This window comes from Eleutherodactylus coqui, chromosome 2 (genome assembly GCF_035609145.1).
Source record: "Eleutherodactylus coqui strain aEleCoq1 chromosome 2, aEleCoq1.hap1, whole genome shotgun sequence".
Taxonomy (NCBI): Eukaryota; Metazoa; Chordata; class Amphibia; order Anura; family Eleutherodactylidae; genus Eleutherodactylus; species Eleutherodactylus coqui.
Genome location: NC_089838.1, coordinates 48,127,823 through 48,153,163, shown reverse-complemented (window position 1 = coordinate 48,153,163; position 25,341 = coordinate 48,127,823). Strand labels below are relative to the sequence as shown.

The 25,341-nt window shown below is 45.5% G+C and overlaps 1 protein-coding gene across 2 annotated transcripts in view; it reads left to right on the top strand.

The window, feature by feature from the left end:
- Window positions 1-1,097: 1,097 nt before the first annotated feature.
- Window positions 1,098-25,341, top strand: part of HIPK2 (homeodomain interacting protein kinase 2) — a 55,851-nt gene continuing 31,607 nt past the window's right edge. For both annotated transcript variants that reach the window (XM_066590806.1, XM_066590805.1), the window contains exon 1: window positions 1,098-1,565. The gene's annotated coding sequence lies outside the window, so the exon portion shown is untranslated. The remainder of the gene's footprint in view (window positions 1,566-25,341) is intronic.

Here is a 25,341-nt window from a genome sequence, read left to right as displayed (position 1 = left end):
TCCCCTGCAGACAAGGACACCGTATATCGGCTCGGCGTGAAAACCGAGCCGATATACGGTCGTCTAAATAAGCCCTAAAAGTGATCAAAGATGTCATATGTACTCCAAAATGGTACCAATAAAAACTGCAGCTTGTCATGCAAAAAAACAAGCCCACACAGAGCTCCGTCCATAGAAAAATAAAAAAAAGTTCTGGGACTCTGAATGCAGCGATGCAAGAAAAAAAAAAAGGACTTAAAAAGAGAAACAAGGTTTTATTGTGCAATCGTGCAAAAACCTAAAGGAACTCATAATTTTGGTATTGTTGTAATTGAACCGACCAACAGAAAAAAATGTATCATGTCATTTATGTTGCATGATACTGCAAAATTTTCAATAGCTCCCCCCACCTTATAAAATTTATAATACTGGGGTCTTCTCACCTGGTAGAGGGGCTGTTGGGCCCATTCACGCACGCAACTGCTATTTCTGCACTCCCAATAACCGTGCTGAGAGGCTGCGATGAAGCTATAGGGGATGCAGAGGTAACAGTTGCTACCGGGCCCTGGAGCCTTAGGGAGTCCAAAAGCCCCTCTATCACATTAGAAGGCACCTGCATTATAAATAGCACATGACAGACAGGGGGCCCTGGTACAGATTCTGCATTGGGGCACCTGAGCTTTTAGTTATGCCTCTGAGGGTGACTGGCAATCTACATATGTTGTAGCAGGTGACATAAATCCAGGTTGTGCCTGTGGGTGACATATATGCAGTAAACATGTGACACGATCTGTATGTATCCACTGCATCCACCTGATCTAGAAAGCTGACAATCTATATGCAGGGATTACAGTGTTAACAAAATAACCCCCCTCCTCCTCCCCTCCTTTTCAGTGCTGATTGAAATGTGTTGGTTAAACAGAAATCCCCCACAATCTCCAGCAGAGGAGGGGGCTGTGCACCAGGACTGAGCTCCCCCTCCTGCATGTCATCTATGAGATGGGCGTTTGATTGCTTTGCAAGAGCAGGAGAAAGAAAGACCCAGGGCTGCCTCCTCCTCCCTCTGCTGTTGCTGCCTCCTCCTCCTCCTCCTCCCTCCCTCCCTCTGCTGCTGCCTTTTCTCTCTCTTTTCTAAATTCAACTTTTTGCAGCTTGCAGGAAGGTTGGGTGCAGGGCTCCCTGCATGGGGGACCTCACAGGGGGCTGCACTACTGCCCTGGGGGATCTGTCCTCCTGGATCTGCAGCAAGGGCTGTGGGTCACCCTAAAAAGCAACAATCTCCTGCATCCCTCACCTCCCCCATACACAAACTAGGCCTTGCTCCCCAGGATCCAGCTCCCCAGTTTTAGGGTGCACTGGGGGGATGCGCAAGACATGGGGATGTTACTGTCTGACTGATGGACAAGGCTGACAGCTGCACCCCCTAATCTCTCTGTGACAACTCTCCCGGACTGCTGTACCCAGGTATGACAGGAGCCAGGAGGTGGGGGCCCTGAACCCGAAGACTGCAAAACCCTTCTCAGCCTGTCAATCCCGGGGGTCACTGCCATGAAGCTCCAGAAATCCTGCACCCCCTGTTTGTGGAGGTAAGATCCCCTGGCAGAGGTGTTCTCCATGTCTTGTTTAGATTACATTGTGTTGTTTAGATTAGATTGTTACATTGTGTTTAGATGAGAGTGATACATTGTATCTGTACTTTCTGCCTGCTCTGTTATGTAAGGGGCTGCTGTATACAGGATCTAGATCTATACATGTCATCCATACTGCATTCTGCTGGGCCTCCTCCTCCAGGCTGAGAGGGTTAACCTGAACTGTACATGACTTTTCCCCTGCCCTATAGAGGAAGGATGGGGTGGAGAGTGGCTGCTATTGTGTATATATTATCTGCAAGACATAGTATACAAAACTTGCCCCTTGATCCCTCCTTTCCTAATTTTTTTTCTAGGCAGAGAGAATATTTTAACCCTTGAGTAGTCTAAAGAGGGGGATGGGGCCTGCAGAGCTCAGGTTGCAGAGGCTCATCCAGTATGTATAGTCTCCTATATGGAGTTGTCAGGCGACAACCTTCCATGAGAATGAAGTTTATTAACCCCTTTACATTAGACAATCTCCATGCAAACCATCCCCACCCCCTTTCTATGGCAGAGGTTGTAGGTGGGGGAGGGGTGTGCTAATCTTGGAGGGGGGGGGGGGGGTTCCCTGATTTGTGGCTGTTTGGTGACTGCAGCAAGGAAAACACAGACAAAGGTTGTTTTATTGTTAAAACTGCACCAAGATTATTTTTTTTTGCTTTGCCAGGGCCCTTCCTCTGTGTCTGAGAGGCAGAGGGTGAACTGGGTGAATAGACAGGAGCAGCGCCCCCTGGCAGCCGCCCGCAGCATTACACCCTTCTATTTATATAGAAGATTCAGGGCTATTTTTGGGGTGGAAAATGTTGATTAGAGCGATTGTATGGTAGAAGCCTGGGAATAGTCCATGTGTAGATAGGTATGACAGTGTATAACCTAAGTAGATGATTTTCCTGCAGGATCGGTGTTTATAAAGCATGCCTAAAACATGGGAAATCTTGAGCTTGTCCACGCTCGAGTCATCGTCTTCCGTTTTTAATACTCTATCTTAAAACTATTTAGGTTCGTCTGACCCTTGGAAAGCTGGATGACAACCGTTACGCCTCCTCCACAGGACCTGGAGAGTAAATTTGCCCTCTTATGATGTGACCCCTCTTGTGTCTTTATTCACAAGGGATCATTTACACGGGCGTACTTAGTTTCAGTCTGTGACTAAGCAACATATTAACGGACCAATACTGTAGCGTATTACTTGCGTATTTAAACATTTTAACTTTTTTTTTTTACGTGTACAGAAAACCCCACAAAAAGGCCATTGACTTTACACACAAATACGCACATATCACACATATTCACTGCGTATTTGTGTAGTCTCTTTAATGCCCTATTTCGGTCCCTTGTAGGACATGGTAGTTTTTTTTTGTTTTTTTTTCATGGACATCTATGAGTGTGTGAATACTTCAAATCAATGCACGCAATACGTAGCGTATTTATTCCCATGTGAATGAGCCCAAAGAGTCCTTCACACATGCTTCTGCAGATTGCTGTTCGTGAATACACAGCGTATTTGCGGACCGAAGCCCTGCGTATTTCCTGTACATCTGAACCCAGAAGTATTTTTTTTTTTTGCACAAATGTCAACTGCGTTTTTCATGAAAGCAAAAGAAACGCAAGCAAGTCATATTGATTATATCCACAAATATGAAGCGTATTTACTGCCTATTTGCGCAATTCCACTGACTGCAATGGACTATTTTGGTATGTCATATAAAACAAAATACGACATGCTGTTTTTTTGGGTTTTGTTTTTTTTTCACCCTTGCAAAAAAATGCAGGTGTGAAATCCCCATTGCAAATCAATATGCGCATAAAACGGTGTATTTACACCAGTGTGAATGAGCACTAAAACAAGGGAAATCCTGAGAACTCATACGTTTTGAGTCGACTTCAGTTTTGAACACCTTACTTTGCAATTGTTGATGTTTGTGTGATCCTGAGAAAGCTGGAAGGCAACCGTTACATCTTCTCCACGGGTCTGGAAGGGTAAATCTACCCACTTATGATGTGATGCTTCCTGTATCATTAGCCCCACTTAGGCTACCTTCATGCAGGCGAGCGTGATGTTGGACCGAGAAACCTGGTCAGATATTGAGCTTGTCGAATACAAGGTGTTTTTTATGCATCACTTCTTTGAAATTCCGATCCTTCGGCGCTAGTTTCACTTGGATCGCAGGTGTTTCCCATAGATTTCAATGGGAAACATCGCATGGCATGCAATGTGTTTGATTGTCCCATTAAAAACAAGGGACGACGCGTTCTGAGGGATGCAAAAAAATAGAACGTGCAGGAATTCTTTTTACCTTGCAGCTTCACTATTGTGTAAGACTCCTTTCAACAGAATGGAGTTCATATTCGTGAGAGTTTTGTGCTCATGTGAATTTAGCCTTCCTGTTCTGACATCTAGGAAAGCTGGGTGACGACTTCCACGAAAACTATGGTCCTGCTCCTATTGGTTGTCACCCTGCTTTTTCAGGAACGGGTTGGGGTTAAAATTGGTAAGATAGAAAATTGAGCAAACTAGGACTTATATACTTCATGCCGGAATCTTGTGTTTTTCTTATTGTAGGTTGTAATGCTGATGAAGTGCAAGTAAAACTCGTGAGTTGTTAAGGGCATCTGACAGTCAAGGCCTGTGATGGGCACGGGAGGGCCTGGGCTAAGTGTTGTAGATGTCACTGACCATAGGTGCCTCTTTGCATGGCCACCTATAGAATAATTGGCAGACTGTGTATTATATGCTGGTTCTGGTGAGAAAGTGAATATAACGTACGTCAACCCTTCCTCGGCAGTGATCGTGCCTAAGCGCCATGCCACCATGTCTGTTACAAGGGCTGATGATGTAGAGAATGGGACTCGGTGCAACAAGCAGAGTACTTGCTGTCACTTTTAGATTTTCATAGAATGGTAGAGTTGGAAGGGACCTCCAGGGTCATCGGGTCCAACCCCCTGCTCAGTGCAGGATCACTAAAGCATCCCAGACAGATATTTGTCCAGCCTTTGTTTGAACACTTCCATTGAAGGAGAACTCCCCGCTACTGTGGTGACCTGTTACAATTTTCACATAATTTCAGCCCATATAGTGCTAAGATAATACTACTCTATAATGCCAAGATAATAGTGCTATATACAGCTCACATAATACCACTGTATAGTGGCAAGACGATACTGCTATATATATAGCTCGCAAAGTACCACTATATAATGCTAAGATAATACTGCTATATAGCGCTTATATAGTACAGTCATATAGTGCCAAGATAATGCTCCTATATATAGCTCACATAGTACCACCATAAAAACCTAAGATACTACTATACAGTATAGTGCAAAGATGATACTGCTATATGCAGCTCATATAATACTGCCACATAGTGCCAAGATAATACTACCTTAAGGAGTCATGAGAATGCTGCCATAAAGTACCCATATAATCCTGCAGCTCCTCTTCCAAATAATACAGCTATAGTCCACTAAATACTGCTGGATTTGGTCTGTTCCTGGGTTTTTCCTAGTTGTAACACACAGACTGCTAACAAGCACAACATTTGTAAACTTTGCCTTCTGTAATGGTCACACAATTTGTTGTTTCAAGGCCTGATGGATCCTGTCGGTAAATTCTATATATACTGTAGTCTTCGTGCGCCCCCTGCACGGCGCTACAGCTGCTGACCCTCACGCGGTCAGCACGCAGGTTAAGGGCCGCTCCTTTCATATAGTTCTGTTTAAACTCCTCTGTCCTTGTGCCATTCTCCTCCAATAAGCCGCTGTGATCTGAGATTATGGATTAATCCTTGTTAGCATAATTTCACCACAGCGACACTCCATATATCGCGGCTGATTATTCCATGTGGGTGGGGTCACCTTGGAAAGTAATTGAACCTGTGATTTAAAAAAAAAGTGCCAGCTCTGTGGGCCAGGATGCCACTTATCTCGTGGTGCATCCATTTAGGTTTGGGGGCAGATGGAGACTGCCCCCTTATAGGCGGTGGCAGCTTTAGAACCCCCACCCCCTCCATAGATACAGTAGCAGGCAGAGTGCCAGCTGCAGAGTACACCCACAAACACAGTGGCATCTGGAGAGCACCCCTGTGTATACAGTGCCAGTGATTGAGAACACCTCACATTAACAGTGCCAGACTAAAAGGGGTTGTCATGTGAAGTTAAAGGTGTCAGCTATTTGTAAAATAGGTGATGAGACAAATTGGTGAGGTTCTCGCCATTGAGACCACCAAGTACCAAGGTGCTAAGATCAGAGCCAGATTAAGGTTGCCCACAGGACATGTCAGCCAATTATAATGCCCCTGTCCCCCATGGTAATCGCTGCTAGCACAATAATCTTGCAGTGCACCATAACGCATTTTTAGGCAACGCCCATTCTTGCTAAGCCTCACCCTTTGTATCCTTTCATAGTAATAGTGCTTGCTAGTGACCAGGCTCACACGAGCGTATGATTGTTGCATATTATGTGCGCCCGTCAAATACGTGGGAAGTCACAGGCAATCAATTACATTGCTTTATGTAGTCTGCACACAATAGCTTGTTCTATATTGCTGCGTGTATACGCGCATGTGAGCGATTGCAATGGCACAGGAAGTCTAAACAAAATAAAGGTGGTCTGCACGTGACAGTGCGTGAGATACGCTGTCATGCACACTACAGTTTCGCTGCAGTATGCAACAATGGGCTCCGTCAACGGCGACTGTACAGCGGTAAAACACTGCATAACCTATAGAGAGTTTTACACTTATGGCCATGTGAGCCCAGCTTCAGGCAGATATACAAATGATGAGAGTTGTGGTGTGATTAGATGAGCAGTCTTTTCCCCTTAAGCTCTAAAAGTAGTTTACACTCGTTACACCCCAGTGTCTGTCGGAACCATTTCCAGGCACTTTGCTGAAGGACCAACTTCAATGCAAATTGCATCAGTATTTGGTGTGACTGGCCCTTACCTTCACACCAGCCTCAGTTCTTCGCGGTACGCTTGCACACCAGGGTTTTGTAGGATTATAGTCAGGTGTATGATTAACCAATTATACCAGACAGGTGATGATTATCATGCTTTTTATATGTAGGTTGAAACAGTTATTAACTGAAACAGAAACAGCTGTGTAGGATGCTGAAACATGTGCAAAGAACAGCCAAACTCTGCTACAAAGGTGTGGTTGTGGAAGACAGTTTAATTTCACAGGTCATATAACATGGCAAAACTGAGCACTTGAACAAAAAAGAAGGTAGTTATCCTGCATCAGTAAGGTCTCTCCAAGGCAAAGATTTCACAGCAGACTGGGGGTTCAAGATGTGCTTTTCAAGCTCTTCTGAAGAACCACAAAAAAACTGGCAATGTTGAGAATTGTAGACGCAGTGGTCGGCCAAGAAAACTGCAATATATGACAGACACTTCATGCTTGCTGCCTTTCACAATCACATGTCCAGCAGTGCTATCAGATTAAAACTGGCAAAAAGCAGAGAAGCCTGGCCAGAAGTAGTCTTCATGGAAAAATTGTGGCCAAAAGACCGACTTGAAACAAGGCCAAGAGCCCCAACTTTAGACAAAAACATAGGACTTGAGGTGCAGAAAAAATGGCAGCAGGTGCTCTGGACTGAGGAGTCATAAGGTTAAATATTTGGCTGTAACAGAAGACAGTTTGCTTGGTGAAGGGCTGGAGAGCACTACAATGTGTGTCTTCAGGCAGCAGTGAAGCCTGGTGAAGAGCACTACAATGCGTGTCTGCAGGCAGCAATGAAGCCTGGTGGAAAGCACTACAATGCGTGTCTTCAGGCAGCAGTGAAGCCTGGTGAAGAGCACTACAATGCGTGCCTGCAGGCAGCAAGAAAACCTGGTGGAAAGCACTACAATGCGTGTCTGCAGGCAGCAATGAAGCCTGGTGGAAAGCACTACAATGCGTGTCTGCAGGCAGCAGTGAAGCCTAGTGGAGAGCACTTCAATGCGTGTCTGCAGGCAGCAAGGAAGCCTGGGGGAGAGCACTACAATGCGTGTCTGCAGGCAGCAAGAAAACCTGGTGGAAAGCACTACAATGCGTGTCTGCAGGCAGCAGTGAAGCCTGGTGCAGAGCACTACAATGCGTGTCTGCAGGCAGCAGTGAAGCCTGGTGCAGAGCACTACAATGCGTGTCTGCAGGCAGCAGTGAAGCCTGGTGCAGAGCACTACAATGCGTGTCTGCAGGCAGCAGTGAAGCCTGGTGCAGAGCACTACAATGCGTGTCTGCAGGCAGCAAGAAAACCTGGTGGAAAGCACTACAATGCGTGTCTGCAGGCAGCAAGAAAACCTGGTGGAAAGCACTACAATGCGTGTCTGCAGGCAGCAGTGAAGCCTGGTGCAGAGCACTACAATGCGTGTCTGCAGGCAGCAGTGAAGCCTGGTGCAGAGCACTACAATGCGTGTCTGCAGGCAGCAGTGAAGCCTGGTGCAGAGCACTACAATGCGTGTCTGCAGGCAGCAGTGAAGCCTGGTGCAGAGCACTACAATGCGTGTCTGCAGGCAGCAGTGAAGCCTGGTGCAGAGCACTTTGGAGAACCCCAAACATGCAGCCAATCTCATTAAGGCTGCAATCACATGGGCGAGTGTAATATCGCGCTTATCAGCGTGCAGTTTATCCGTGGTCGCGAGGCGTTTTATTAATGCAAAATGCCTTGCATAGTTTCTGTGAAGTTCCGATGCTCACATGTGATAGATATTCACGAGTGTTTCCCATTGATTTCAGTGGGAAACATCACATTGCACTCGCTTGCACATTACACGGCATGCAAGGTATCTAACCCCTTAACGCTACAGAACGTACAGTTACTTCCTGCAGCTGCAGGGTATGTATGGAGGGAGACCAAGGGGCGTACTCGCTCCATACATTGTGACTGCCAGCTGTTTCTTACAGCCGGCCACAACGGCTCCCAAAAGCCGCATGGTAGAATGCCTGTCAGATCGTGGTATAATGTAATGCTATGGCATTACATCAAACTGCAGGAGCAATCAAAGCATCGCAAGTTCTTGTCACCTCTGGGGACTAAAATAAAAAGTAAAAATAAGTTGGTACTACTAAAGGTTTTACTATTTATAAAAAAATAAATAAAAAAAATTGCCATATAATAAAAAAAACACATTTGGTATCGCTGCGTCCATAGAAGTCTGATCTATAAAAGTAACACATTACTTCACCCGCACGGTGAGCGCCGTCAGAAAAAAAAGCCTAAACGTTAGAAATCTCCTTTTTCTTTTTTTTTTTGGCCACACAGTCTCCATTTTACTCCACTTAGAATTTTTTAAAATGTTTTTCAGTACATTATAAGGTACATTAAATAGCATTAAAAAAAACCAACTTGACTAGAAAAGGCAAGCCCTCAGGCAGCAACAGCGATAGATAAATAAGTTATGATTTTTTTTTAATAAAAAAAAAGGGAGGAAAAACTGAAAATGATTTTAAAGAAAGCAATGTCCTTAAAGGGGTTGTCTCGCGGCAGCAAGTGGGGTTATACACTTCTGTATGGCCATATTAATGCACTTTGTAATATACATCGTGCATTAAATATGAGCCATACAGAAGTAATTCACTTACCTGCTCCGTTGCTAGCGTCCTCGTCTCCATGGCTCCGTCTAATTCTGATGTCTTCTTGCTTTTTTAGACGTGCTTGCGCTGTGCGGTCTTCTGCCTGGTGAATGGGGCCGCTCGTGCCGGAGAGCTGGTCCTCGTAGCTTTGCCCCGTCACGTGTGCCGATTCCAGCCAATGAGGAGGCTGGAATCGGCAATGGACCGCACAGAGCCCACGGTGCACCATGGGAGAAGACCCGCGGTGCATCGTGGGTGAAGATCCCGGTGGCCATCTTGGTGAAGGAAGACGTCGCAGAGCGGGGATTCGGGTAAGTAATAAATTTTTTTTTTTTTTAACACATCCTTTGGGGTTGTCCTGCGCCGAACGGGGGGCCTATGGGAAAAAAAAAACGTTTCGTCGCAAGACAACCCCTTTAAGAGCTTAAGGTCCCATTGAAAACCAATGAGTGATGCATTCTGAGGATTGCGAAAAATCAGGATTTAAAAATTTTTTATTTTCTTCCCTCCCCTCACAGATTTGCTCATGTGTATGACTCCATTCAAAAGAATGGAGTTCATATTCTCGAGAGATTTATGCTAATGTGCATGTAGCCTAAAGGCCCATTTAGACTGGATGAGTGTCAGGCAAACTATGCCTGACACTTGTCCCTGCACATACTAGCACTCCTGCTGCTGCACGGGAGCTTGTATGGCTGGCTCACAGTGGGGAGGCTGCAGGAGATTTCTCTCCTGCCTCCCCACGCCCCTCTCCATTGACTTAACATAGCGGCATTCAATACTGAACGGCTGCTATTTACACTGAATGATCAGCTTATCGTGCAGGATGTTATGCTGCATAAACGATGGACAATGAGCTGATCGCTCAGTGTAAATGGCAGCCATTCAGTATTGAATGGCCTGCTATGTTACGTGAATGGAGGAGAGAAATCTCCTGCAGCCTCCCCGCTGTGATCCAGCAATACTAGCTCCCGTGCAACAGCAGGAGCGCGAGTATGTGCGGGGATGAGTGGCGGGCATCGTTTGCTTGACACTCGTCCCGTTTAAATGGGCCTTAAAAATTCTATTCAGCGTAAGGAAGAACAAGGAGTCCTGGAAGTGATGATGTGGTCCCACGGAGTCCTGAGCTCACATCATCCAGTCTTCTGGGATTACATGAAGAGACGGAAAGATTGGAGCAAGCCGACATCCACAGAAGATCTGAGCTTAGTCCTCCAAGATGTCTGGAACCTCCCTGCCGAACTCCTCCAAAAACTGTGTGCAAGTATACGGAGAAGTGATGGGATTTACACTTCTCTTTTGTTCAGTTACTTTTGCATTAAATTGTTTGACAGAAATAAACTATTAACATAGTTTCATTTCTGAAATTCTTAATTTGAAGGATTTTCACACCTGCCTAAAACATATGTACAATACTGTGTGTGTGTGTGTGTGTGTGTGTGTGTGTGTGTGTGTGTGTGTGTATGTGTTTTTTTTTATATATAATATAATAATTATGAATATGAGAACACGTGCTACTGCGTGTAGTTCTCATGATGGAGGTGCAAACCAATCAGATTTTAGTCTACATTTTCTAAATTGGACTGGAAAGGCACAAGTACTTTTTCATTGGTTGCTATAGGACACGCCTCCAGTACTGGGTGAAAGGAAAAATGAGCAGCCAATCCCGTTCCAGCTTAGCAACTGAAAAGCAAGAGTTTGACTGGTTTCTCGAAAACCTTCTAACTCCTCCGATGAACCTCCTCACACAATGCGCCTCTTCATGTAGTTCTGTCCCTGCTATCTGGACATTCTGTCCTCCCGTCTGGTTCTCCGTGTTCTTGGTGAGGGAGGTCACGCGGTGAATCGCCACTCGGATTTGTACAGTCAAATATGTCAGGAATTTATTGGATAACTTAAACAGAATTTGGAAGCAAATCGGAGGATTCGTATCTATGCAAAAATAAAAGCGCAGTGTTCAGACGTCACGTGACGAGCAGAAAGTGTCTGGCTTCCTGCTATGCTCTCTCGATGTTCAACGCTGTAGAATGTCAGGCAGACTGGTTGCTATCGTCAAGCTCTCTGACAACTGCCTAGAAAATACTAGTTGCTAAGGATACGCTTGCTAGTAACCAGTTTGTCAGCCATGGCTCGTCCCCGGATTGTCCCTTTACTGACTGCTGGGCGTGGCGGCCGTCGCCATGTTGTCTCTTTCACATTTGCATTTTCATATCAACAAGTAACAGCAGAAGCGTCCGACCCGGCACCCCCGAACTGTGACCTGACAGGAGGTCAGTGGAACCGACTGACTAGAATGGGGATCTGCCAGGCATTGATGAAATAGTGCAGTGGGCTATTCAGTAATCTATTACGCTACCGCGCCCATGGTGCTGATGTGGACAGAGCGCCTCCTGGTGTCGGACACATCTGTGTACGTATGTGAAAAAATCACTAATGCTTCCAATGGTAAAAATAGTTACACGTGCAAATTGCATCTGTACGTGAGTGAAGTGTGACTTTGTTCTATTTGGAACTAATGAGCGATTCTTAAGTCAGAATTATGCAAAAAAATAGCCGCTGCAGTGCTCCGTCGGTCGTGGAGAAAAATCACCGGTGTGATTAACCAGGTAGAAATCAATCATTCTTTTCACGCGCCAGTTCTGTCTATGTCCTAATCAGACAGAATGTACGCGTGAAACTCGCCCGTGTGAACGCACCCTTTACCGCCGCTGCCTCCATTATCAAAACTCATCATCCTGGTTTTTGTCAAACCAATTAGACTGTGAAATTTTTCTAGAAGGTTTTCTTTTCCCGCCGTCTGGACAGGATCGCACGATGCAGACAGCGCCTCTGTGCATTCTGGGAGGGCTAATGGACTCGTTTTTACACCACCATCAAAAAAATAAATAAACAAAAAAAAAAGCTGGTGACCTAAATCTTCACAAAAAAGAGCTGGTGACCCCCTATTCAGCGGTTACATGCCTGAGCGCTTCCTAGAGACTCGCCCAGCGCCGGCAGAGCTTGGCTGTTGTATGCAGACGTCTTCTACTGAGAGCAGCCATATAATGTTATCTTACACGATCACATACTGGTATAATGAGCGCTATAATGTACTTATTATATGTCTGCTCCATCATGTAATATATGTAGTGTAATAGAAAATAAGAGTATTATAACTAGAAGCACATAGCCCACCAATATAACAGAATAGCAGGACTATTGTGTAATACTGGTACATAGTCATATGGGGTGGGCCACAAAGAAGTAGGCCGTCTGCGATCCCAACATTGCACTCTTATGGCAGCCGTCTAATATGTCCTTGTTGCTCGTAGCAACCAACCACAGCGCAGCCTTCATTTTATCTCCGCAGTATAAGAAATGAAAGCTTGAATTTCACACACTGCTGAGGTACGATAAAAGCTGTGCTGCAATTGGTTGCTATGGGCAACAGATCATGATCGCAGGCGGACTACATTTTTTTGCAGTCCAAACTCTCTAATACTCCGACGTGCCAGAAGTCTTGGGATAGCAGTATGTAAATTGATGATGAATTAGCGTTCCCTCAGGGAAGGCTCAGAAGCGCCCTCACCTGTATAATCTGAACACTGGACAGCGCGCTCACGGTGAGGCAATGTGAATTACCAGAGTTGGAACAAGGCCTGATAGTGGGTGCCCGACGGACGGGACAATCCGTTTCTGAGGTTGTGCGGGCATTTAATATGCCCCCCCCCCCTTTCCTGTGGACAGCGCAGCAGTCGCCCGCGGGTGCTTTATTAACGTGATCAGCTAGAACTCTCCGTGCAAATAGGCAAGCAACTCTGGCAGCAATCTCATTCAGTGTAGGAATCCCCACATGCTATGGCCCCCGAAGGTTGTGCCCCCACGCGCCCTGTTCCAGCATTGGTGCAGCATTCTTTCCATGGGATTTGGGAGGAGAAAACCCACCGGGACGCCTGTGTTATCACAATAGGGGGTGCAGCACCTCACGTAGCCTATAGAGGACTAGAGACATTTGGCTCGCTCTGATGAGTTGCGGTACCAATTGTATCTGCCTGGTGCTACGTTTCATGTGTGGCGCAGACCCCATGAAGCCACAGACCCAACTGGTCAAGAAGGCACGGAGCAGGCTGGTGGGGGCTCCATACTGGTGTGGGGTGGGTTCTCGTATCATAGATTGGCTCAAGTAGTCCGCCACTTCTGTGACCGCTGTTCGCTATGTTTCACTGTATGGTGACTATTTTCAGCCCTTCATATCCCCCACAATGATTGGATATTCCAACAGGATAATGCTCCGTGCCATTGGTTTCAAGTTCTCCAGTATTGGTTGTAGGAGCATTCTGGAGAGTTCTATGAATGGCACAGACCGCACGATCACCTGATATGAGGGCAATTGAGCATTTAGGGGACATGGTAGAGGGGTCCGTTCACCCCCAAGATCCTGCGCCTACAAATACCCCGGAGCTCCAGACGCTCAATCTCCCTCCAGACGTCTTCCGTCCACTTGTGGAATAGATGCCAACGCGAGATGCTACACTTCACTGCGTGAGAGGGGTTCTACACAATATTAGTTCCTGTCCTGTGACTTCTGGCACGTCGGTGTAGAGTAGTAGATTATTGTAATAGATTGGTATGTTAGAGCGAAGTCGTGTGCGATATAATAGTGTAATACACTGGTATGTTATAGTGGAGCAGTGTGCGTTATTATATAGTGTAATAGACGGGTATGTTACAGTGGAATAGTGTGTGGTATAATATAGTGTAATAGAATGGTATGTTAGAGCGGAGTAGTGTGCGGTATAATATAGTGTAATAAAATGGTATGTTGTAGTGGAGTGGTGTGCGGTATAATATAGTGTAATAGAATATGTTACAGTGGAGCAGTGTGCGGTATAATATAGTGTAATAGAATGGTATGTTAGAGCTGAGTAGTGTGCAGTATAATATAGTTTAATAGAATGGTATGTTACAGTGGAGTTGTGTGCGGAATATTATAGTGTACCGGTAATAGACTAGTATGTTTTAGCAGAGTAGTGTGCGGTACTATACAATGTAATAAAATCGTATGTTAAAGCAGAGTAGTTTGCGGTATAATATAGTGTAATAGACTGGCATGTTACAGTGGAGCAGTGTGCGGTATAATATAGTGTAATAGACTGGTATGTTTTAGCAGAGTAGTGTGCGGTACAATACAGTGTAATAGAATGGTATGTTAGAGCAGAGTAGTTTGCGGTATAATATAGTGTAATAGACTGGTATGTTATAGGGCAGTGGTGGCGAACCTATGGCATGCGTGCCAGAAGCAGCACGCAGAGCCCTCCCTACTATTACTGCTGGAGCCGCTATGGGATGTCACTATTACTACTAGGGGCCGCTATGGGAGGTCACTGTTACTACTGGGGCCCCTGTGGGATGTCACTATTATTACTGGGGGCCCCTGTGGGATGTCGCTATTACTACTGGGGGCCCCTGTGGGATGTCGCTATTACTACTGGGGGCTGTTTCAAAATAGACCGGGTGCAGATTATGACTGTTTTTTGGATGTGGAAATGCTGCAAAATTTTCCACAGAAAGTTCCGCTGAGGACATTCTGCAGTATTTCCACATCCAAAAAGCAGTCAAAATCTGTACCCTATTTATTTTGAAGTGGCCCTGTCCTTTTTAGAACGATGGGGGTAAAATCATGCGTTGTGATAAGTCCCGCCGCCTGACGTGTTGGCACTTTGAGATAAATAAGTGGGTTGTGGGTTGCAGTTTGGGCACTCGGTCTCTAAAAGGTTCGCCATCACTAATATAGTGTAATAGACTGGTATGTTATAGTGGAGTGGTGTGTGTGGTATAATATAGTGTGATAGACTAGTATATTATAGTGGAGTAGTGTGCGGTATAATATAGTGTGATAGACTGGTATGTTATAGTGGAGTAGTGTGCGGTACTATACGATGTAATAGAATGCTATGTTATAGCGGAGTAGTGTGCGGTATAATATAGTTAATAGAATGCTACGTTATAGTGGAGTGGTTTGAGGTATAGTATAGTGTGATAGACTGGCATGTTGGAGTAGTGTGCAGTATAATATAGTGTAATAGAATGGTATGTTCTAGTGGAGTAGTGTGCGGTATAATAGACTGGTATGGTATAGTGGAGTAGTGTGCGGTATAGTATAATAGACTGGTATGTTAGAGGGGAAGGTGTGTGCGGAATAATATAGTGTAAAAGAATGGTGTGTTATACAAGGGGCTGCTGATAAGTCTTTGGCTTTACTCAGAAAGAAACGAGATAGAAAGATGAAACTTTACATTTATTCCACATACTCTCCACTGATGTCAGCACACTTCTTACATTGGTATTCCAAGTTCTGTAATCCTTGCAAAAAGAAGGATTTCGGTTGTGTCTCAAACCAGTTATCCTTAGCAGCCATGGGATCAGAAATGGTGTGAAATTTGGTACCCTTGAGGTGTTTCTTCTTCAGGTTTGGAAACAGAGGATAGTCGTAGGGAGCTAGATCTGGTGAATAAGGTGGGTGGTCAACCAGCTGGAAGCCTAGCTCCACCAGTTTTGCCGTGGTCGCTTGTGCAGTGTGAGCGGAGGCTTGCAGGAACAAGATTCCTTTGGACAGCTTGCTGCGCCTTTTGGCCTTCAGAGCTGCCTTCAGTTGGTCCAAAAGTTCAATGTAATACCTTGCATTGATGGTGGAACCATTTTGAAGGTAGTCCACTAGCAGCACGCCCTCCTTATCCCAGAACACAGACCCAATCACCTTAGTGGCTGAACTTCTTTGGGCGAGGAGAACCACTGTGCCTCCACTCTTTTGACTGCTCCTTGGTTTCAGGGTCATACAAATAAATCCAGGTCTCATCCATAGTGACCCATCGATCCAGGAAGTTCTTATCAGTCTGGAAACGCTGACGAATGGACCAGGAAGTTTTCACTCGCATGCTTTTCTGATCTGTTGTCAAACATTTGGGGACCCACTTTGCAGATAGCTTCTTCACCAGAAATCCCCATGATGTCTGCTATTCCTTTAGCTAAAATTGGCCGATTCTCCAATATGAGGTTGTGCACAGCATTGACGATCTCCAGAACAACAACCTCTCTCTCGGTCGTCCAGGACGTTCCTCATCATTGGTGCTGAAGTGGCCCGTTTTAAATTTGGCAGCCTATTTTTTTAACTGTAGAATATGAAGGGCATTGATACCCCCCCCCCCCCCCCCCAATGTCTGCCACATATCACCATGAATATCTTTCGCGGACTTTCCTTGCAGAAACAAGAATTTTATCACTCCTCTGCTCTCATTTGCGGTGAATATCGCCTTAGACTCCGCCATTTTGTTTTCCTGCGTGCCTGGATCACTGTTGCCATAAGCTGCAAACACAAAATTTTGAAAACACATATTAGACACATAAGGCTTTCATGTGATGTAACATTCGTTACCATAGAAACAAAAAAAGAACACAAAGCCAAAGACTTATCAGCATGGAGTAGTATGTAATGTAAGCAGTATAACATACAATTCTAGAATTTAATATAGTGTATAACACGTATGACATAAACCTAATGGGCCAGATTTATTAACCCTTAGTGATGTGGCCTATATTGTCCCTAAGGTCAAGCCAGTTTTCTAGGGATTTTCATCTCTACTTTTCAAAGGCCATAACTTTATTTTCCATTTGAGGTTTTTATTTGTCTGGTGAGCTGCGGTGTATATATTGGTACCATTTTTGGGTACAAATAATACATTGTACAGCGTTCATTTAAAGGGGTTGTCTCGCGGCAAACATCAAAATTTTACTTTACCCCATTCCCCCTGTCACCCCCCCTGGCGTAAAATAGCTATTTAACCCTTTGCAATCCAATTTTGGATTCAGGGTTTCCTAGGGGACTTTCTCTTTCTGCCATTATACAATGGCGCCATCTGCTGGCTAGAGCCAGTACTGCGGTATGGGACATGCTTGAGAGGCCCCCGACAACAGAGCGGCCAGTAATATACAGTAAGGATACCCTGCCAGACGTCTTTTGACATCGGAGCTGTACAGCCTTCAATCAGAATGTCTTTAGACGTCAGACAGTGGATTGGAAAGGGTTAAAGCGGTTTTTAAACCGCTTGCTACTCACCGATCCGACGAAATATGAAGTTTTAAAAATCTTCTGCCTAAGATGGCCGCCGGTCCTTTCCCAGGGATGCACTGCGGTTTTCTCCCATGGTGCACCATGGGCTCTGTGCGTTCCATTGCCGATTCCAGCCTCCTGACTGGCTGGAATCGGCACACGTGACGGGGCGGAGCTACGATGACGACGCAGTGACCAGCTCTCCGGCACGAGCGGCCCCATTCACCAGGCAGAAGACCGCACAGCGCAAGCGCGTCTAAAAAAGCAAGAAGCCAGCGAAATTAGACGGAGCCATGGAGACGGGGACGCCAGCAACGGAGCAGGTAAGTGAATAACTTCTGTATGGCTCATATTTAATGCACGATGTATATTACAAAGTGCATTAATATGGCCATACAGAAGTGTATAACCCCACTTGCTGCCGCGAGACAACCCCTTTAAGTTTTTTTTGTAGGGCAATTTAAAAAAAACTCAGTCCTGGCATTCTATTTTTTTCTTCTTTTTACAGTGTTTATCATGTCATTTTTGCTATATGATAATTTTTTTCTGTGGGCCAGTAGGTCAATATTATAAAAAAACGACATCTAATTTTTGACAATTTTTTTTTTTTTTTTTCTGTGCATTGCCACCTTCAAAGTTCCATAACTCTTATGATAATGAGACAGCTTCTGATCCCGCCCTCCTATAATAATGAGGTGACCTCTACAACACAGGAAGTGTCTGCCATGATTAGGTTTGGTGGTTATATAGATTGTTACATGGAAACCTCTGACAAGTACATTTCCCTTTACGTGACTGAAGTATTGTGAGCTGCGTTTCATTCTACATGTATAGAATGATCTGGAAGCTGCTCCTTCTAGTCCTATAATCTGGGTCATTATATACATGTATACAGAGCTCCATATTGCCTCACCAATGCACTCAGCCTATAGGATGCTGAGATGACTAGTCCATCCACACTGATTAAGATCTAGTCCCTTAAAGGGCCAGTAGCCCCACTGTGTTGAGCAAATGACAGTGTTAGGGTATTATAATAGGAGTGGCAGATGTGAGACATAAAGTAGTCCTCATCGGGGCAGGGAGGTTTCTACACTTTTAGGGCTTATGTACATATCCGTATATCAGCCGGGTTTTCACGCCCGGCCGTTATGCGGTGTCCCTTTCTGCAGGGGGAGAAGGCGGGCCGGGAGTAGTGCACTGAGCTCCCGCCCCCTCTCCACTCCTGGACACGGTTTACAATGGGAGGGGTGGGACAGAGGCGGAGCTAAATTACATCCCCTCCCATTGCAAATGGTGGTGAGGGGCGGAAGCTCAGTGCACTGCTCTGGGCCCAGCCCGTCTCCTCCCCCAGCAGTAAGGGACACCGTATATCGGCCAGGCATGAAAACCCGGCCGATATACGGACGCGTGAATAAGCTCTCGGGCACTAGCTTTATTGATGAATGCTATAGGCAGCTACTCCCCAAACTGCAATGGCTGATAACAGGGAGCAACAGCGAGGAGGTGAAATGCAGATTTTGTGTCTTTATCAGCAGGCACCAAAGTTTTTTTTTTCTTTCGTTTTTTCACTCTTTGCAATGTGTTCCGCTGATTGGGTTAGTGCTGTTGCAGAATTACAGGCGCCCCTTGCTGCATCTACATAACTATGGTCTATGACAGGTCATGAGTAGTTTACAATTGGACAATCCGCAGAGTAGGCCATCAATAATAGATTGGCCACCCAAGACCTTCGCCAATCAGCAGTTCGCTGGGTCAGTGTGCATGTGAACTGAGCTGATTTCTGCAAGAAGCAGAGTGGCCAGGCTTGGTATTGCAGGCCAAGTTCCTCATTCGCATCAATGCAAGCTGAGCCTGCAATACCAAGCCCACTGCAGTGATAAAGCGCTGTCTCTTCCTGCAGAAATCAGCTCAGTTCACATGCACACTGACCCAGCGAACAGCTGCTCAGAGGGTGGACCCCTCCAATCTACTATTGATGGCCTAATCTATGGATAGGACCACTACAGTTTACAACAGGACAGGCCCTTGGAGAATTTCCCAATGGTAAAAGAAATTAAACGGTTTATCATTGAAGCTTCTCCTTTAAAATGCAGAAAGCTACTAGAGCGCCACCTAGTGGTTGAATTATCATTGAAGATCCAGGATAATTTGGCTTTAGCAGAGAATCGTATTGTATGCATTTATGAGAAGGTAGAAAGAAGACAAAATTGGGCCAAGATGCGCTGCGCTCCCTTGTGGCCAAATTGCATTGAAAATAATAGTTTAATACTTATTTTCCTGTATCTATCTGTGACTTACGTCTGATGCTTTCTTGATCTTGTCATACTATATGTACCTTTTTAAGGGCGTTGAAACTTGGAGTAGTCCCGGTACTTGGATTGTGTTGGGGGAAGGGTAGCTGCTGTGTAAACGTATTATCCGGACATGTTTTTGCGTACGGAGTATTACTTCGAGGGGAAGTTGAATGTTGTGACTGTGTAATAGTGAATTGTGTCATAAGCCACTGATGACCGTGATCCGAGGAGGGGAGACTAAGATGCTATTGCACATCAAAATGCCACATGGCCCCCCTAGAGGTAGAAGTGAAACCTTTAGAGGGCCATATTCGGGTACCTGTAAAATATAATGAATATACAGTTGGGATTACTAATACAATGTATTTGTGTCTAAGTAACCATTCTAGACAGACACCATGTGACTAGTAACACACAGACAGCTGTAGCCTTATCATCTACAGTACAGACAGATGTCCCTCGGTGATTGATGATTCGGGTTCTTATTAAATGTCATGTCCTTCTCCATTGTTGCAGAACTCTCTCTCAGTAGTCCTTCCTGACACGGGGATAACAGTCTACAGCCCGCTCAGTCACTCAGCCGCACTCCACTCGGAGAGTCTCTCCCTCACACCGCTATCCTCTCTCGCCCGTGGGAACTCATGCCGGTTCCGTAGGGAGAGTCTCAATGTGGTGCCAAAACTCTCACTCTGCACAAGTTCATGTATTCGCACGGCTCCCCTTCCATATCCACCTGTCCATTGGTGGGTGGATGCCAGAGTCTGGTTTCATCTGTGTCCTCTGTCTGTTGGTGGCCAGATTGTGGAGGTTTCAGTCTTGTCCGTATCTGAGGTATTAGTCCTGTTTGAATTATGTCCAATCTGCACAGATTTCAGTACCGTTTGTATCTGTCTTGTCTGAACTGTGTCCTGTCTGATCTGTTCCCTGGTCTTGGGGTTTTGTCTGTTTCTAGTTCATGTTGAACTGTTAGGCCGGCTGCACATGGCAGAGCCGGATTCCGCATGCGGGTTCCCAAAGTAGATTCCGACTCTGACTGCGGCCGGCAACCCCTCGTACCTGTTTCTTTGTATTGCGGATGACCGCGGATGTTCACCGTTAATCATGTGCAGTGCAGAATTTGTTTTTTAATGTTTCTTTTTCCCGCACCTTTGCTGGGTGATGAGGAGGGTACCCACGGGCTATCCGCAATGTCAATTGCGGATGGGCTAGAGGTCGGATGGCTTCCATTGACTTCAATGGAAGCTGTCCACACAAAAATAGAGCATGCATGCTGCATGTGTGAAGGAAAAAGCGATTTTACATGGCACGCTTTGAACGGTGTTTGCTGCAGATCCTCCGTGCAGATTCCACAGCAAAAATCTGTTTGTGTGAAGCTGACCTTAGCTGGAGTTTACCTCATGTGTCATCTGTATTGCTGCTTCCTGCTGCCTTTTAGGGAGCGTCAGTCTGGCCATCAGTTCCTGATGTGGAGCTGTCCTTTTTGGGGCGATTACGCCGCTTATAGGCAGGTAAGACCAGCGTCCAAGGTCTCCTTGATATTTGTATGACGATGTATTGGTAGATTGAATTCTTGTCTTGTCTAATAAAATGATCGTGGTTTTGTATATCTGGGTTTTCTCTATTTATGTCCAGACACTTACCATCCTGTTTGAACATTATGGGTTGCTTCAATGCAGATTTTTTGCGTGGCCCAAATAGGTGGCATTTTGGACGCCATATGCACATCTATGTAGGCGTACCTAGATAAGTCCTGCATTGAACGTGACAACAGTCCTCCTCAGGTTATGGTACAGCATCTTCATAGGGTGAAGGTCAGGCCTCTGACTTGACCATTCTAAGACAACTTTGCTTTTCTACCATTCTTTAGTTGATTACGTTTGTGCTTTGAGTCTTAGTCTTGTTCCATCACCCAACATCTCTTCGTCTTGAGGTCTTGGTTAGCTGCCCTTACATCCTCCTGTAATATGTCCTGATCAGCCTTAGAATTCACTGTTCCCTCAATGATTACAAGGCATCTGGACCCTGAGGAAGCAAAGCTGCCCCAAACCATGATGCCCCCTCTGCCACAGCTCCAAAATCATGATGGTTCATCATCTTCACCATGCGCTGCCCCAAAACATGTTGCCCCTCCACCATCTTCACATTTCTTTAAAGTGTTGTTCTGCAGTGTTCCACTTTTATCTCCTCCATCCAGAGAACATTTCCCAGAAGTGTTGTGGAACATCCATGTGGTCTCTGGCAGACATCAGATGGGCCATGCTTTTATTTTTAACCAGCAGTGGCTTCCTTCATGGTGTCCTTTGACGATCACCGTTCTTGGTCAGTGCTTTTCTAATAGAGGACACATGAACAGACCTTTTCGCAGTCTGTAGGGTCTTTTGTACGTTCTCTGATGTTCCTTTTGCATTTCTTCTCTTTCAGAACGCCCGTTGTGCTCTTGGAATGATATAATAGGATGCTCCTGGGGGGGAATAGAACAGTCCTGACTGTCCTCTATCTGTAGATATAACCAGGGCTTGATGGACACCTGGGTCTTCAGATTTTCAGCTTCAAGTGTCTCTATAACGTGTCTTCTGAAAGTCACTTACATCAAGGAGTGGCTCACACTGACCAATCGCTGAGAGGAACAGATGTGACAGTAACCAAACCCTGTGTGCATTTATTTAATGAGCAAAGCCCCTGTGACCCCTAGACTGCTATCGCCTCTCCTTAACCTTTTGCCAATTAGCTCTTAAAAAAGTCACTTACTTTTCCTCCCTAAGTTGTGGATGATGAATGCTACAACTGTCTGTGTTATTAGCTGCATTGTGTTTGTCTATAATTGTGACTTAGATACAATCAGACCCCATTGTGTTAGTGCAGAGAGCCAGGGCATTCCAAAGGGTTAACTTTTTTGTTTACAACCGTAATGGGGCCCGTTCTCTTGAATGTTTCGCTTCACAGATACTTAGCTTCTCTCTTCCTATTTGCTCTGAGCGTACTCTTTCTCTTCCTACACCCTCCAGGCGCTCTCCCTCTCCTCCCACCCTCCAGGCGCTCTCCCTCTCCTCCCGCCCCCCTCGGAGCGCAGGCGCTCTCCCTCTCTGCCCGCCCCCCTCGGAGCGCAGGCGCTCTCCCTCTCTGCCCGCCCCCCTCGGAGCGCAAGCGCTCTCCCTCTCCGCCCACCCCCCTCGAAGCACAAACTCTTTTTGCCCTGGAACTGCACATTACACCTTTGCTACTTCAGCCACATTTACATGGCCAATAGCAAGTTGTGCCTGAGGTTATTAGGTGCAACTAGCATCACTTAGCACGCGGACACCCCATCCGTCTGCTCTGAAATGTGCAAAGCATTGCAAGTCTTATTCTTGCACGTAAATCGCATGAAAATGGGGACTGCTCCAATGTTTCTCGTACTGTCAGTATGAGAGGAAAAACGCCAGTGTAAATTAACCCATTGCAAACAATGGGTTATTACATCACACAAATTCTGTGCGTTGCACAGAATGTATGCAATGTTATCGGATGTGTAAATATAGCCTTTATTCATACTACTCTATCCAGTAAGGACCTTTTAGCTCTGTTTACCCTGGGTTTTCTGGTTCATGAATAGAATAGTAACCATTTTCTGTCAATTACTAAAGATAATTACCTTATCCAACTTGAAGAGGACCCAACTAGAGGGACGGCCATTGTGAACTTAAAGGGGTTGTCCCGCGAAACAAAGTGGGGGTATACACTTCTGTATGGCCATATTAATGCACTTTGTAATGTACATTGTGCATTAATTATGAGCCATACAGAAGTTATTCACTTACCTGTTCCGTTGCTAGCGTCCTCGTCTCCATGGTGCCGTCTAATTTTCAGCGTCTAATCGCCCGATTAGACGCGCTTGCGCAGTCCGGTCTTCTTCCTTTCTGAATGGGGCCGCTCGTGCCGGAGAGCGGCTCCTCGTAGCTCTGCCCCGTCACGTGTGCCGATTCCAGCCAATCAGGAGGCTGGAATCGGCAATGGACCGCACGGTGCACCGCATGGTACACTGTGGGTGAAGATCCCGGCGGCCATCTTACTTAGGTAAGTAAGAAGTCGCCGGAGGGCGGGGATTCGGGTAAGTACTGGCCGTTTTTTTTATTTTTTTATTCCTGCATCGGGTTTGTCTCGCGCCAAACGGGGGGCTACTGAAAAAAAACAAAAAACGTTTCGGCGCGGGACAACCCCTTTAATACTAACCAATAGACCTGACGGAAGAACAGGGGTGCAGGCTGTGGGACACCTGGAAAATAGTGACCATAATATATTACATTTCAACTTGTCTTTCAAGAGAGAGCGTTTTGTAGGGGAGCTACAAAAATACTAAACTGCTCTTAACCTTATTGACTGGGTTAATATCCTCAAAAATAAGAGTACAAATAAAGAATGGGAAACGTTTAAAAATATTCTAAATACTTACTGGGAGAGGTTTATACCTTACAGGAATGAAAGGGTTAGTAATAGGGGAAAACCATTATGGCATAATAAAGATGTAAAGGAGACAAACAGCAAAAAAAAAGTGTTAAACTACTAAAACAAGAAGGCAGCGAAGAAGCACTGAAAAAAATAAATTATGTAAAAATCAGATAAAAGCAGCAAAGATTCAGAGACACTTATTGCCAACGATGGGAAAACTAACCGTAAACTGTTCTTCAACTATAGATATAGTAAAAAGATTGATACTGAAAGTATTGGTCCTTTTATAAATAATGTAGAAGAAATTATAGTGGGTGATGAGGAGAAAACAAATCTATGAAATAGCTTTTTTTCCCAGTGCTAAAGTTAACTCTCCACTAAGGCCTCATGTCCACGGGCGTATCGGATCCCGCATGGTGGAGCCCACAGCGGAATTCAACCCTGCCCATGGCAGAGGACACTGCGGGGCTTCTACTTACCCATCCGGGTCTTCTGCAGGTCTTCTCTCTTCTTCACTGAGGATGTGTGCGGAAGAATCGGCCGGCGCACTGCCTGCCGCACATGTGCAGTGAAGTTTGTTGTCTTTCTTTTTTAAATTCCTGCTTTCCCATGGAATCTGCGGCCCGTCAGCAATTCAATTACAGACGGGCCGTGGATCGGATGGCTTCCATCGACTTTAACAGAAGCCGTCCATGCGGTATCCGTAGTGAAATGGAGCAGGCTGCGATTTCTTTTCCGGAACAAAAGGTCCACAAATCAAATCTGCATGCTTTATTTCACTTGTGGACGTCAATGTATCCCTATGAGCGGCTTGATTTTCTGATCTTCCGTGCGGATTCCGCAAATCAGATCTACCAGTGGACATTGGGCCTAAATGTCACCAGTCTAACCAAGGAAGAAGTGCAGAGACGTCTTAAAAAGAATAATATAGAGATCCCCAGGTCCCACTGGCGTAAACTCCCGGGTTCTAAGGGAATTAAGTAATGTTATAGAGCCTTGTTTCTTATACTTTAAGGACGCTATAGTGATGGGGTCTGTTCCACTAGATTGGCGCATAGCCAGTGTGGTGCTGATATTTAAAACGGTGGTCAAAAAGTGAACCTGGAAACTACAGGCTGGTAAGTCTTACTTCTATTGTGGGTAAAATGTTTGAAGGGTTTCTTAAGGTCCTTTTACACGGAACGAGTTTTGGGCAAATGATGTCCGACACTCTGTTGGTATATAAAATGAGAATGCTTGGTCTGGGCAAGAATATGTGTAAGCGGGCAAGTAACTGCCGAAGTGGTAGAAAGCGGAGGGTTATTATAAATGATACTCTGATTGGCTCACCGTTACTAGTGGGGTACCACAGGGGCAGTATTGTAGGGGTT